Here is a 13,296-nt window from a genome sequence, read left to right as displayed (position 1 = left end):
CCAATGAACTCCAAGCTGCCGCCATCCCGGGGCTAACCATTCACCAGATCTGGAATAGTCACATGAACTCATCACCCATTGCTGTGGTTGGCTTATGAAAAAGTGTGAACTCTTCTGCGCCGCAGATGCTGCTTGACCTGTTGTGCTATTCCAGCGCTACACCATTCGATGCTTATAAATTCATTGGCTACAAGATGTCTTGGGCTAGGAATCCTGCAACAGTAACTCATCTCGTTATTTCTGAAAGCCTTCCCACCACCTATAAGACACACGTTGAATGTGTGAGTGTGTGATGAAATACTCCCCATTTGCGTGGCTGAGTGCAGCTTCAATCCTTACCCACTGAAACACAGTAGCAGCAATGACTACTATCTGCACAGTGCTCTGCAGAAATTTGCCATGGTCACCATACAATGTTCCTCTGAAACGGCAACCAACAAGACGGCCAACGGCAGCAGATGCATGCTGAACTTTTGTTCCAAGCCAACCACCACTCTGATTCGAAAGTGTATTGTTTATTTTTCAATTCACTGTTTCACGTTCCATCGCCAATGGCACTGTAAGTTTACCTACAGCTCACGGACTGCAGTGCTTCAATGTGACAGCTCACCACCACCTTCTCAAAGGCAACAAGGGATGGGCAATAAATAATGGCCCAATAAAATTCCATGAACAAATTACGATGAAAAGTATTGTCAAAACACGAGGAACACATTGAGTTTTGGTTTTGTGAGTGCAGGCTGGTTATGTTCAGTCTGTACGTTGTTTGCTGTGAACAAATGAGGGAAAAATATGTTTCAAACAATCTGTCAGTATTTCAGAGACATGGCCTACATACCTAGCATCGTCCAGACACGAACATTCACATGCCACATTACTGACCTGGGAGATGGACAGAAGCAGTTTTCATGTACTTATATACCTGACTGGAGAATGTTTAGACAGCCAGTAATATTCTTGCCATGAAAATGATTGTGTGTGAATGTCAACACACAGTACTTGTACAAAGAGGAAATAAAACTTTAATTTCAATATGTGATATCGACACTCACCTATACAAAGCCCTTTATTGTGAGTTATTCACTGTATTCATCACAATGTTGTCATAGATGTGAACCGAATAAATGGGTTAATGTTGTACTTATTTGACAACCGAAAAGTGGGTATTATCAAATGATGTCGAGCCTTCAGTCGAGCATTAACTTTGCTGTTAATTGTTAGAACAATGCTACAAATATTTACACAGATATTTCCAACTTAAGTAACACACAAGGATGTTGGGCTGGGATCATTCTGGCCATCAATTTGGATGCACAATTTTGTTTGGATACTGACGTTGTGGAACTGACGTAGACTGGATATGTTTTATGAGGGATTCAATGTAAGACGCCATGTGCTGCAGGGATCCATCACTTTTGTAATAATTTCATTCAAGATTGGGTCCAAGCTGCAGAATTATTGGATTTCGGTGACACACTAAAAGAGATAAACTGACAAGACATGTTTGTCACCAGTTTTACAGATGTTGAACTGTGCTTGGACCAGCACGAAACCCTATGATAGTCTTTTGACCATGTATTTTCCCATTGTACATCTATATCTCTAACTGATCTGTTGTGAGGAACTTTGTGAATAACTGTCCAGCTCCACTTTGGAACTTCTCTGCGCATATATTGGAGATTGCCAGTTTTTTCGAGGTAGTTGTGAGACCCAGTAGTACTGTATCTAAATTCAGGGTTTTTTTGCAAAGTCATTTTTAACAGCTTTACTGACACCAAGATGTGTGTTCACTGATCTGAAAATGAATCAGCTGTTTACTCCAGTCACTGAATTATGTAATAGTTATTTGCGTGCTCTGGTAATTTAATTATTGTTTACTTCAAGAGCGAATCTGATTCAAGATCGAAGTGTACAATAAAAACCATTTCAAGAGAGATCTGTGCAGTCAAATCCAATTCAAGTGTTAGCTATACAGCAAATGGAAAAGTCTTGTGGAAAATTGACGTACAGAAAGATCTGGGTGTTCAGGTCCCTTGTTCCATGAAGGTGACAATCAAAGTCAGTAAAGTTGTCAAAAATGCATATGACATGCTTACCTTCATTGAACGGGGTATTGAGTGCAAGGGTTGGCATCATGTTCCGGTTGTATAGGACTTTGGTTCGGCTGCATTTGCAGTATAGTATACAATTTGTTCGGCATATTAGCAAAAGAGTGTGGATGTTTTGGAAAGCGTGCAGAGCAGGTTCACCAGGATGTCACGTGGTATGGAGGGTGCTTGCCATGAAGTTCAATAAATTAGAATTTTCATTAGAAAGACGGAGGTTGAGGGCGGACCTGATTGTGGTTGGACCTGATTGAGGTCTATAAAATCATGAGAGGTATAGACAGGGTTGATAGCAAGAAGAGTTTCCCAGAGTGCGGAACTCAATTACTAGGGGTCACAACTTCAAAGTGAGTGGGAAAGATTTAGTGGAAATATGAGTGGAAATATTGTTATACAGAAGGTGGTGTGGACCTAGGAACAGTCTGCCAATGGAGGTGTAGAAATGGGAACGATAGCGTCATTTAAGATGTATCTCGAAAGGTACATGAATGAACAGAGAGAAAGGGATAAGGGCTTTAGAAAATAGGTGGGTTAGGTAGAGGATCTGGATCAGCGTAGTTTGGAGGGCCGAAGGCATTTTTCCTGTGCTGTCATTTTCTTTGGCCTTTGTTCAATTGTTTTCAACTGAAAAGCAATAATGTCTACTTTATTTTAAAATATCTAAGAAATAACGTGATATTACCTGTCCATTGTACAAAATGGAAACAAAAAATGTAAAGTGACCTGCCGTATATTTCTCACAGACCAATCAAGCAACAGTCAGAGATTGTCCATAAAACATTGTCTATCCTAATATGGGAACAGGACTATGTCCCAAGTAACATCGCCACCGTCTCTGGTAGGCTCTGTCCCACTGACAAGACAGAGCCAGACATAAAGCTACTTCAAAGGACAAATAACATTCCGAAGTTGCAGAGATATAAGATGACGGCAAATCCCTTTATGCAAAAGTCCATTTTGACAGAATGTTTTTGGGAGCTACTCAATACTGCAGCTGTTCAAAGAAAAGTAGAGAGAGGTACACATTTTCCATTTGAGAGGTTGATAGAATTATGATTGCAAACTGAGTGTAGAAGATAGAAATGAGTAACATTTTTTTTACTGTGCAAGAGGTTCAGAAGTGGAATGTTGTCCTTTAGCATAAACATAATATCCACTTGTAGCTCTCAACAGTGAAATAGACAAGCTGTCGAAGAGAACAATCATATGGAAGAATCAGCAATTGGCATTGGGATTGTACAAACTGATTTCCTGTGACATGTTTCTGATGCACCATCATTTGTACTTTATTTATTCGGCAGTCATAAGGGATTTCAGCATTTTCATTTTCTTCAAATTATCTTCCTTGGTCTAGCAGATGTAGGCCACAAGTTATAGGAGCAGAATGAGGACATAAAGCCCATCAGGCCCGCTCCACCACTTTCTCATGGCTGAAATGTTTCTCAAATCAAATCTCCTGTCTTTTCCCTGTAAGCTTTGATACCTTCACCAAACGGAACCTTTCTAGCTGTGACTTAAAGACATTCAACATCCTGACCCATACGGCTCTCTGCAGCAAACATATTTCACAGAATAACGCCCATCCGGCCAAAGATACGCCCGTTAATCTCCATTCTGCAAGTTTTGTCCTCTCACACAGAAAATACTAGAAGAAGTCAGCAGATCTCTCAACATCTGTGGAGAGGGCCGGTCAGTCCTTGCCATGCTGCTTGTCAGCCTACGCCTGGATATTGTCGAGATCTCTTTGCATTTGAACATGGCCTGTCTCAGTATCTGAGCGGTGGTGAATGGTGTTGAACATTGTGCAAACATCAGCAAACATCCCACTCCTGACCTTATGTTGGAGGGAAGGGCAAGGGTGAAACTGCTGAATCGAATGTCTTGAACAAACCTGCAACATGAATAATTTAGATCGTGTTCTGATCATTGAATTGAAAGGTAAAAGGGGGCTACTTTATTGAGATGAAATGTTTTAAAGGTAAATTGCGATTAAAATAAGATCAATATGGATGATATATAACAAAACATGTTCCGATTATAATTATCATGAGTTAGAACATAATGAATCTTCGACAGCCTCCTTTAGACAACTGCAATTCTATTTCAGTACTCCACGTTTATGGCCATCAACGCTGAAATAAAAATCTTCAACAGACATTTTTTCATCAAAACGGAATTTGGAGAATGTCATCTTCCAATAGGCTTCACATTGTACATATCAGCTTAACTGCATTCCAACAAGGCAGCACACAACTATGTTTGTAAACACAATAGGTAAGCAGCAGGTGAGATTTATATACTCACTGCTTTCCTTCCCGGCTGCCCCTCTGGTGGTCGTCACTTCCCACTACTTCTCCTGCTCTTTCTGTGAAGAGAGAAAAAAAACCCACCGCAGCCCGCTACCGGTAAGTAATGTTAAAACAAACTGCCTTACCTTAGCTGTAGTCTTCCGGGTTCATTTAAACTCAGCCGCTGCTCGCATTCATATATATGTATGAGTCATGCTTTTTTCTGAACAGGCTTCTTTTCCAACTGAGCATTTCTGACAACAATTTACAACAGAGCCATGTGACGTCTTGATCAGTAATTAAACTGAGAACTCGCAACTTCTTTGAATCCAAGTACTAGGGAAATGAGATTAGAGAATAGGGAGACGTTTGCTTTTGAGAGGTATGGATTTAGCCGTCTGAAGGGACTTTTTCTGTCCTGTAGACCTCTGAAACCACGGTTCCATGTTAATCCATTCATCAAAAAAAGTTCGAAGATTAGACAATAGGTGTTGGACAAGTCTGATGGTCAACACGGGGAAGTTATTAGTGCTGGGGTGGGGGCGGCTGGGGAGAGTGCCGGTCTGCCCCAGGATGTTAATTGTGCGGGGGTTTGGGACAGCAAAGATAACACCCAGGATCTTGATAGTTGGGTGAGGTTGGGTAGGTGACAGTGACCCACAGAATGTTGATAGTAAGGTATGGGCTAGGACAGTGAGAGTAACCTCCATGATGGTGATAGTGGTGTGGGTGTGGGGACAGTGATGGTGAGTCCCAGAATATTAAGCCTCAGGATCTGAATAGTAGTAGGAGGGCGGGGACAATGACGGTAACTCCCAGGATGTTGATGGTGGGATGGGTGTGGCAGCAGTGACAGTAAACCAGAGGAAGTTGATGGTAGGGTGGGGGTGGGGAGGGTGACGTTAACACCCAGAATGTTGATCCTGTGGTGGGGATTGTATCAATGATGATATCCCAAGGATGTTGAGAATAGTATAGTGGTGGGGTCATTGACAGTTAGCCCCACGATGTTGTTAGTGGGATGGATGTGGAGACAATGAAGTTAAACCCAAGAAGTTGATAATGGTGTTGGGGTGAGGACAGTTACGTTAACTTCCAGGATATGATATTGGAATAAGGGTGAGGACAGTGACAGTATACCCCAGAATGTTGAGAGTGGCGTGGGGGTGGGGTCAGTGATGGTTAACCCCAAGATGAAGATAGTGGGGTGGGGGTGGGTAGAGTGATGTCATCCCCTAGGCTGTTGACAGTGGCGTGGGATGGCGGTCAATAATGGTAAACCTAAGGGTGTTGACACCATGGGTGGGGATGTGGGGGCGGTGGGTTGGCGGCAGCAATAGGAACAGCATTGAAATTCAAGAGAGTGGTGTTTGCATGATATACCTTTTGGCCATCCATAGTTCAAATAACTCTTTGTAAGCGCATTTTTCTTTTACAAGAGACGGAGATAACACCCAAAAAAAAAGACAATTTCAGCACCTGATCTTTTATGTCCTCTTTGTCTTCTTTTGTTACAGTTGCTGTTGCTGATATTTGCCTCACTCACAAAGGCAATAAAATGGAGGATCCGATTGGAAGTCGTCTCCTTCTTGAATATGTGTTGAGCCAGCGTACAGGACCTGATTTTCAGAAAACCCTAAACAGTGCCAGGGGGAATTAAACCCTTAACTCAGACAGGAGAGTTCTGGCTATTAAATCCATCCAGTCTCAACACCAAGACTGATACCTGCTTGTCGTGATCAACAAGGTCCCAGTGGAACAATATCTAATATAACCAGCAGTTCCATCGACCTCACACTGCCAGGTAATCCATTCTTCATCTGTGATCTGTGCTTATTCTTCACTGGACTCGAGCTGAAGACGTGATATGACCACTCTAAAAAGAGATGGAAAAACTCAGCATATCGGTCAGCATCTGGGGAGACTACGAGAGAAACAGTTAATATTAGATGTTAAATACACAAAGTGCTGGAGAAAATCAGTAGATCTGGCAACATCTTTAGAGAGCGAGAGAGGGAGTAACATCCTTTCTTCGATAAATGAGACCTTTTAGTAAGAGGATTCAAATCCAGGAACAGGGATGTGTCGCTAAAATTGAAAAGGTGAGACCACGCCCTGGAGAACTCTGTATGCAGTTTGGGGTCTCTGCATGTGAGAAAGAATATTCTGGCAACGGAGGGAATGAGACAACATTTCTCAGATTGATTCCTGGGATGGCAGGACAGACAGGTGTACAGAGATTGGATTGATTAGGATTAGGAATCTATCCACTGGAGTTTAGTAGAACGAGGATGGAAATCTCTCAGAAATCTAAAGAATCAAATCTGTACTAGACAGAGTTCACACGGGGAGGCTGTTTATGATGACGGGGTGGAGACTCCAGGAGCAGGGACTGACAGTCTTACAGAGAGAGAGTAGGAGTGAAATGGGAAGTAATGTCTTCACCGAGAGAGTGGAGAGCCTGTGGAATTCTCTGCCACAGAAAGCAGTCAGGGCCAGAACACTCAATGTTATTCAGGAAGCAGTTGGATAGAGTTCTCAAGGATTGAATGGAGCGTGGGGAGACACAAGACCAAGTTGGATGTTCACTCGTGATCTCATTCAATGGGTGGAGCAGGCTGGTGGCGCCGAATAGCTTCCTGCTGATGCTATTTTCGATGTTTCTCTGTGAATTTCCCAGTTGCCACTGACAAGTTGAGGACAAATGTAAGTTTTGCCTTGATACATGTCAGCAGTGAAAATGAGGGCAATCATTCATTGTTGACAATTTGGAGTGACTGGGTTTTGAGCAATCTTTTGAGTTTATACCAATTAGTCTGGGTTGGATTGGTGGGATGTTGTTAATAAGAGAAGCTGCTCAGAAACAGTGATGTCACTGCGATGGTGAGGGTGCAGAGTGAATTTTACAGTAGCGAACTTTTCCCGACAAATGGATTGGTGTTGGCAGGGGATCAGGACAAAAGGGAACAGGCAACACAGGAATTGGCATTCACTGAAAGAATGATTTATTGACAGGAAATCACTCTCTGAATCCAACATAGCGCTGAGATGGCAGTACTCATTGTCTCACTCTTTCTGATATTTCTCTCCTCACATTATTTCCCATTAAACTCCAGAACAGGAATAAAGGTGGGTGAGACACTTTGGCAGTTATTGCCAGTGATCATTTTCCAATCGGGACCCAATGTGAGTTTCAAACTAACATCACTCATGAAATGTTTATTTGAAATTTTGTGTGTGTGTGTGTGTGTGTGTGTGTGTGTGTGTGTATGGTGCCATGACCTCCTCTCTCCTCCCTCCACTACCAAAACTCTGTAGCAACAGAATGGGCCATCAACACGGTGCACTGCATAAGTTCACCAAAGATCCTCAGAAAGGCCCTTCAAAACCCACGACCACTTTCATCTGGAAGCGCAAGGGAAACAGATATTTGGGGCGCCACACACTGTCCTGACTTGGAAATATATCGTCTGTTCCTCCGGTCAACATGTTGGAATTCCCTCCACAAAAGTTTTGCTGATTTACCTACAGCACATGGACTGCAGCAGTTCCAGAATGTAGTTCCCCATTATCTTCTCAAATGGGCATCTTGGGGTGGGGGTCAGTAAACACGTCTGTTGTGTGAATGAAAAAGACAAATTATGAAACACTGTGTAGAAAGATAATTTGTGAGGATGTGGGCAGGGCGAATGACTGGCAGACAAAATTAAAAGTGCTGATGTACAATGTAAATTGCTGTGGTCAGAGGATTGGTCAGCACAGATATAAGTGAAAGGTGATCATTCGAATAATTTTTGCTTGCGCATTAGTCAAAAAAACTAGACTTATTTCAAAGCACGTGACAATGAATATTTACAGGGACACATTCCCATATTTTTTTCTCTCTAATTTCCGCCAGCTGATTCTTCCAGCAGTTCCCGACAACACAGGTAAGTTAGTGAGGTGGAAGAATCTTCTAACAGCATTCAAACACAGTCCAAATGGGCTGAGAATCCCTCTGTGATGCAAACACAGTCACTTTACATTTGTCAGACCAGTTGGGGCAAATGGACTTTTGTGCCTGGCTGTTTTGCAAATCTCAAGCCCAACAGTTTATATCGAGGATACTCTCTCGATTTCTGTTTGAGACTGAATTATGCGTGGGTAAGTCCAAAGAGTGGTGAGGCTGTCCATTGTATTGGAAGAATTGGAAAAGGCAATTTATCTTGTGAATGGGAGAGAATCTACAAAATGAATTGGTGCAGAGGTGTCTGCATGTCGTTCTGCATGAATTTCTGAAAATAGTACACAGTTACATCCAGCAAGTAATAAGAAAAGTAAGAAGAATGGGGCACGCAAGTATTGAAGTGTTATTGTCACTGTACAAGGTATTCGGGTTACCACATCCGGAGAACTGCATAGAGTTTTGTCTCCTTCCTTGAGAAGGGATGCAGTTGAATTGGAGAGAGTTCAGAGGAGATTCGATCATTTCCAGAGATTTTTTTTGTTTTAGATCAGATACTGAGCAGGTTCTCTGGTGTTGCACGAGAGGAGATTGAAGCGATATTGGACGCTACATGGGGAATTGACAAAGGAGATGGAGAGAGGATGTTTTCTCATGTGGGAAGTGTAGAACAAGAGATAATCGTTTCAGTTGAACGGACTGAGGCAGTATCAAAATAGAGAGAAGGAGGAAGGAATTCTCTCCAATGAGGAGACGTTGTGAGTCAGTGAAACTCCCTCCCCCACCCCCCACGACTGCAGATGGGAGTAGAAAATAAATGCTGACCTATTCAGTGAAGTCAATGTCCCAGGTGTGAATTAAGAATTTTTAAAAAGGCAGAAATACTGATAGAACTAGGTTGTAAATGTTGAATGTCTGCATACTGGACCTGTCTTTGTTTCTCTCCATAATTGTATAAAAATATAAAAACGTTTTAATATTTTCTTTTATATCATTTTCATTTTCTTTTATATCAGCATTTTCTTTTATTTCAGCAAAACCAAATGCAGAATGTGTGTCCTTTTTGTGGCTCATTTTCACTTTGAAAGTAAAACTGTTCTTGAGTTTCCAGTTACATGCCATTTAATACAGCATTTTTCTCCGAAACTCAAATTTCCGTTTGATGTTTGTAACAATGTTCCAGCGAACGCACTCCAAATTGGTATAAAATAAATTATTAGTCTCTTTAGTTACTTTGAACTAACATTGAGTTCAAAACCTCCAGAACAAGTATATTGTCCTGTAGGTTATTACATTAACTATTGTCCTGGCCTCCATTCGGTGTTTTCATGGTGGATTGATGTTTTTTTTCTATGAACACAACAGACCCCTTTATGCGTTTTAGCATTTACCTTTTGCTTCAATGTCACACTTTGGATTTCGCATTTATATGATTGATGCGCCTGTGCATCCAGGTTTGCCATTTTCTCTGTAATATATTTTCTATCTAAATCTCGTCAGCAACATAAAAAAGTCAATTCCAGTCCCTTCCAGTCTTGAAGGTGATTTACAGATGATTTCGAAAGTTGACTACTTTTCTTCATAGACAGATGATACCAGACTCAATGAGTTTCTCGGCATTAGGTTTTTCTGGTTTTTGTTAGCTGGATTCCAGTATCTGCAAAATATTGCTTATCCATTCTGCGTTACTTGCGGTCATTCTGAGTAGAATCTCAAATGGATAGGAATTTAATTACCATTAAGAAGCATTTCATCTAGTAATACCGGTTCAGGATTAATAATTCAATTGCAAAGTGAAGTATACTGTTCGTCACAAAGTTTACGTATAATGCAGATGTGTAGGAAGTATAGTTAGGCAGTGGAGTCAACAGTAATATTAATGCTCATTTGGGAAGGAAATTGCTATTCTTACCTGGGCTGGACTCTAGATCGATGAAAGTATGGCTGATTCTTAGCTGACTTTTGAAATTATTGTTACTTGCATTTCTTTTTACAAATACAGTGAAAAATGTTGTTTAGTGTTGACACTCTTGACACCAACTTAATACACAGAAAATAAACCAAAACAAAGTACACGAAACCAGAAAAATAAAACAATAAGGTTCATATTATAGTTTTTTTGTATGTGGCATTTGGAACTGTTCCCTCTTGGAGCTTAGCAACGGGCCTGGATCTGGGCTCCTCCACTGTGATGCCTAGAGTCCCTGCAGCTAAACCTGCAATACAGCTGCAACTGCACTTCAACATGCTGCTGCCCCTGTTACATAGAGGGGCTACTCTGTTGTGTCAATTCGCCTCCACTAATGTTGTCACTGTTATGATCTCACGCTGGGTCTACCTGGCTAACACAGCTGATGTTGAGTTCATAAGGTCTGTACTGGTATAAAAAATAACCATCATTGTCATGTTCAGCACCCTGGACAAGCCATAGACCTGGAGTCATATCTCAGGCTGCGAGCCTGGGCCAGCAGGTTAAGCCTGGGACCTTCTCATTGCTTATCCTCAGGAGTGAGCAATAAATATTAGCTTAGCCAGTGATATCCACATCCTGAGAATGAAAGCCGGGACTGAACAACAATCAGAAGCTTGGTCTGATCACATCCTCCATGTGTCAAAACGTGTACTTCTATACGTAATTCGTATGTTTCGATCCAATTGAGTTGCACGAACATAATTGCATGTAAATTGTCAATCTACATGTTCATCCACAATCAAAGCTATTTATTGTTGTTGACATAACTTCCTGTTGAGCGTGAACAGGAATTTGAAACCATCCTTCAACTCATCTCTGAATTTCTTCTGTGTCAATCCATAAATACAAGTGTTTGTGCAGGAACAAAGAAGCTGCAACATAAAACCAAACTGTTGCATAACATATATGGGAGTGCTGTAATATTTGTCTTTGTAAAAAGTATTTACCACTGGCCATTTGATTGAATGCACAACATATACCATCCACAAAATTATAAAATTAGCAGAAATAGTGAAAAGTAAAATCATCGATTTTCTGCGATTCTTGATCTCTGAATCATTCTGACGCTCAGTGCTTTTTAGCAGTATCTTTCGGACTCGATTTGCTATTACTATATGTCTGACAGTTAAAGTATTGCAAGACAAAATAAACAGTATTGGTAATAGAGGTGTTATGGCGCTGTCAATACATTCAAATGCTGCCCATAAAGGCGAGGTGAGATAATCGTGCGTCTGAACGCAATGCCACTGCACATTATCAATGATAAAAGCTGGTGCAAACATAAAATAAAAAGGGATGGTCCTCAGGCAGCTCAACACAAATACAGTGACAACCACCACAATTGCATTTCTTCTCGTGCAATATTTTGACTTAAACTTCTGAAAGCAAATTGCAACAAAGCGATCGAAAGTGAATGCCACAGTAAACCATACAGAACAATCAACACACACAATGTAGGTGACGAGGCTTACTGTGCACACTGGCGTTAGAAAAAGGAAACTGATGGTCATATGCATGATATTAATCCTGTATAATATCACATGGAGTACAACCACAGCAAGGTCCACGAATGCCATTGCCAGGAGGTATGTAGTAATGCATTTGGAAAGACCACACTTGCCTCGTGCTAAGATCACAATTGCTGATAAATTAACTGTAAGAAAAAAGAAATGTATAAATTACTCTGAGGGTATCATAGACTCTTTCATCCTTTCAAAGAATCATCTGAATTAGCTTCTTAATTGATTAAACTATGATATTTCTAGCTCTACTTGTAATATAAAATTGAATTTGGATATATTTCATGATCGTGTTGATGACTGGAACAAATTAACAGAGACAATTGTTTAAATTTAAGTATGAATTGTATCAACAATTTTCATGATCAAAGTAGAAGCGTGCAGCAATTTCAGTACACGGAACATATCAAGATCCCTTTATGTGCAAAGAACAGTACTGTTCTTTTTGGTTATACTCCATGCATCTAGAAATGTTGCATTACTTTGCAAAGCTCATTGTACATCAACAAAATCCAGAATGATCTTTTGAGTGTTATAGCTCACAATGAGGTTAACTTTGTTGTTTTTGCGACAATGCACGTTTTTCAAGCAAGGTATTCACAGCTATAGATTCGATGTCAACTGATCTGCATTTCACATAACGTGGAGTGCCATTTGAACATTTGATCATGAACGTATCTGAGCAACTAGAAACAGAAAATGTGCCTGCAGGCTTACATACATTTTCAATCCAGTGTTATATAATCAAAATATTTCCACATATCTGAGTTTCTGATTTTCTATAAGAGCATGACCTTAAACTGCAAACGGGTTGACGACATTCAAATCAAAGAATGAAGTTAAATTTCACACTCACAGCTACCAGAAAGATCATTACAGCTAAGAGGAATGACCGAGTAACTTGAATTTTAAAAAAGCAGATTGAAATAAGACATGATGTGTCATTTAAACAGTCTTAAACTACACATGAAATCCAACGAATGACAGTTGGCCATTCCCTTGTCTTAATTATTTCTGATCTCTCATATTGCAGGCACAGTTTCCACCGAAATAGCATTGAGCATTGAAAATAAAGAACAACTGTTCATGACACTGATATAACAGTACAGAGAAAATGAATACAAGGTAAACAATTACTTTGCAAATTTTCTTGCTTTGTTTCAATAACTAACCTGGAATACCAACTGCTGCGAGAACGGGGTAGTAAATTAGCTCTATCTGATAAATTACAGGATATACCATGCCTCCACCTTGCAGAAATATTTTCGTTCTGCAAAATATTGTAATCTCGAACTGGAGAATATCGAAGCATACACAGATACACCTTATAAAATGAATAGTTATACTTCAATGAGACCTTATTTTATAGAATTTGATACCAGGTGTTAGTAATGGCTCAATAATTCATTTAATGAATTATCATACTCTATAGATTCGAGTGTGATGTAATGTATGTGCAATATCTCAG

The 13,296-nt window shown here is 40.5% G+C and overlaps 1 pseudogene; it reads left to right on the top strand.

Annotated features, from left to right (window-relative positions):
- Positions 1–13,296, top strand: part of LOC132837120 (histone H2B-like) — a 346,828-nt pseudogene that overhangs the window by 57,424 nt on the left and 276,108 nt on the right.

Source organism: Hemiscyllium ocellatum, chromosome 49, assembly GCF_020745735.1.
Source record: "Hemiscyllium ocellatum isolate sHemOce1 chromosome 49, sHemOce1.pat.X.cur, whole genome shotgun sequence".
Lineage (NCBI taxonomy): Eukaryota > Metazoa > Chordata > Chondrichthyes > Orectolobiformes > Hemiscylliidae > Hemiscyllium > Hemiscyllium ocellatum.
This window is presented reverse-complemented; position numbering and strand designations above follow the sequence as displayed.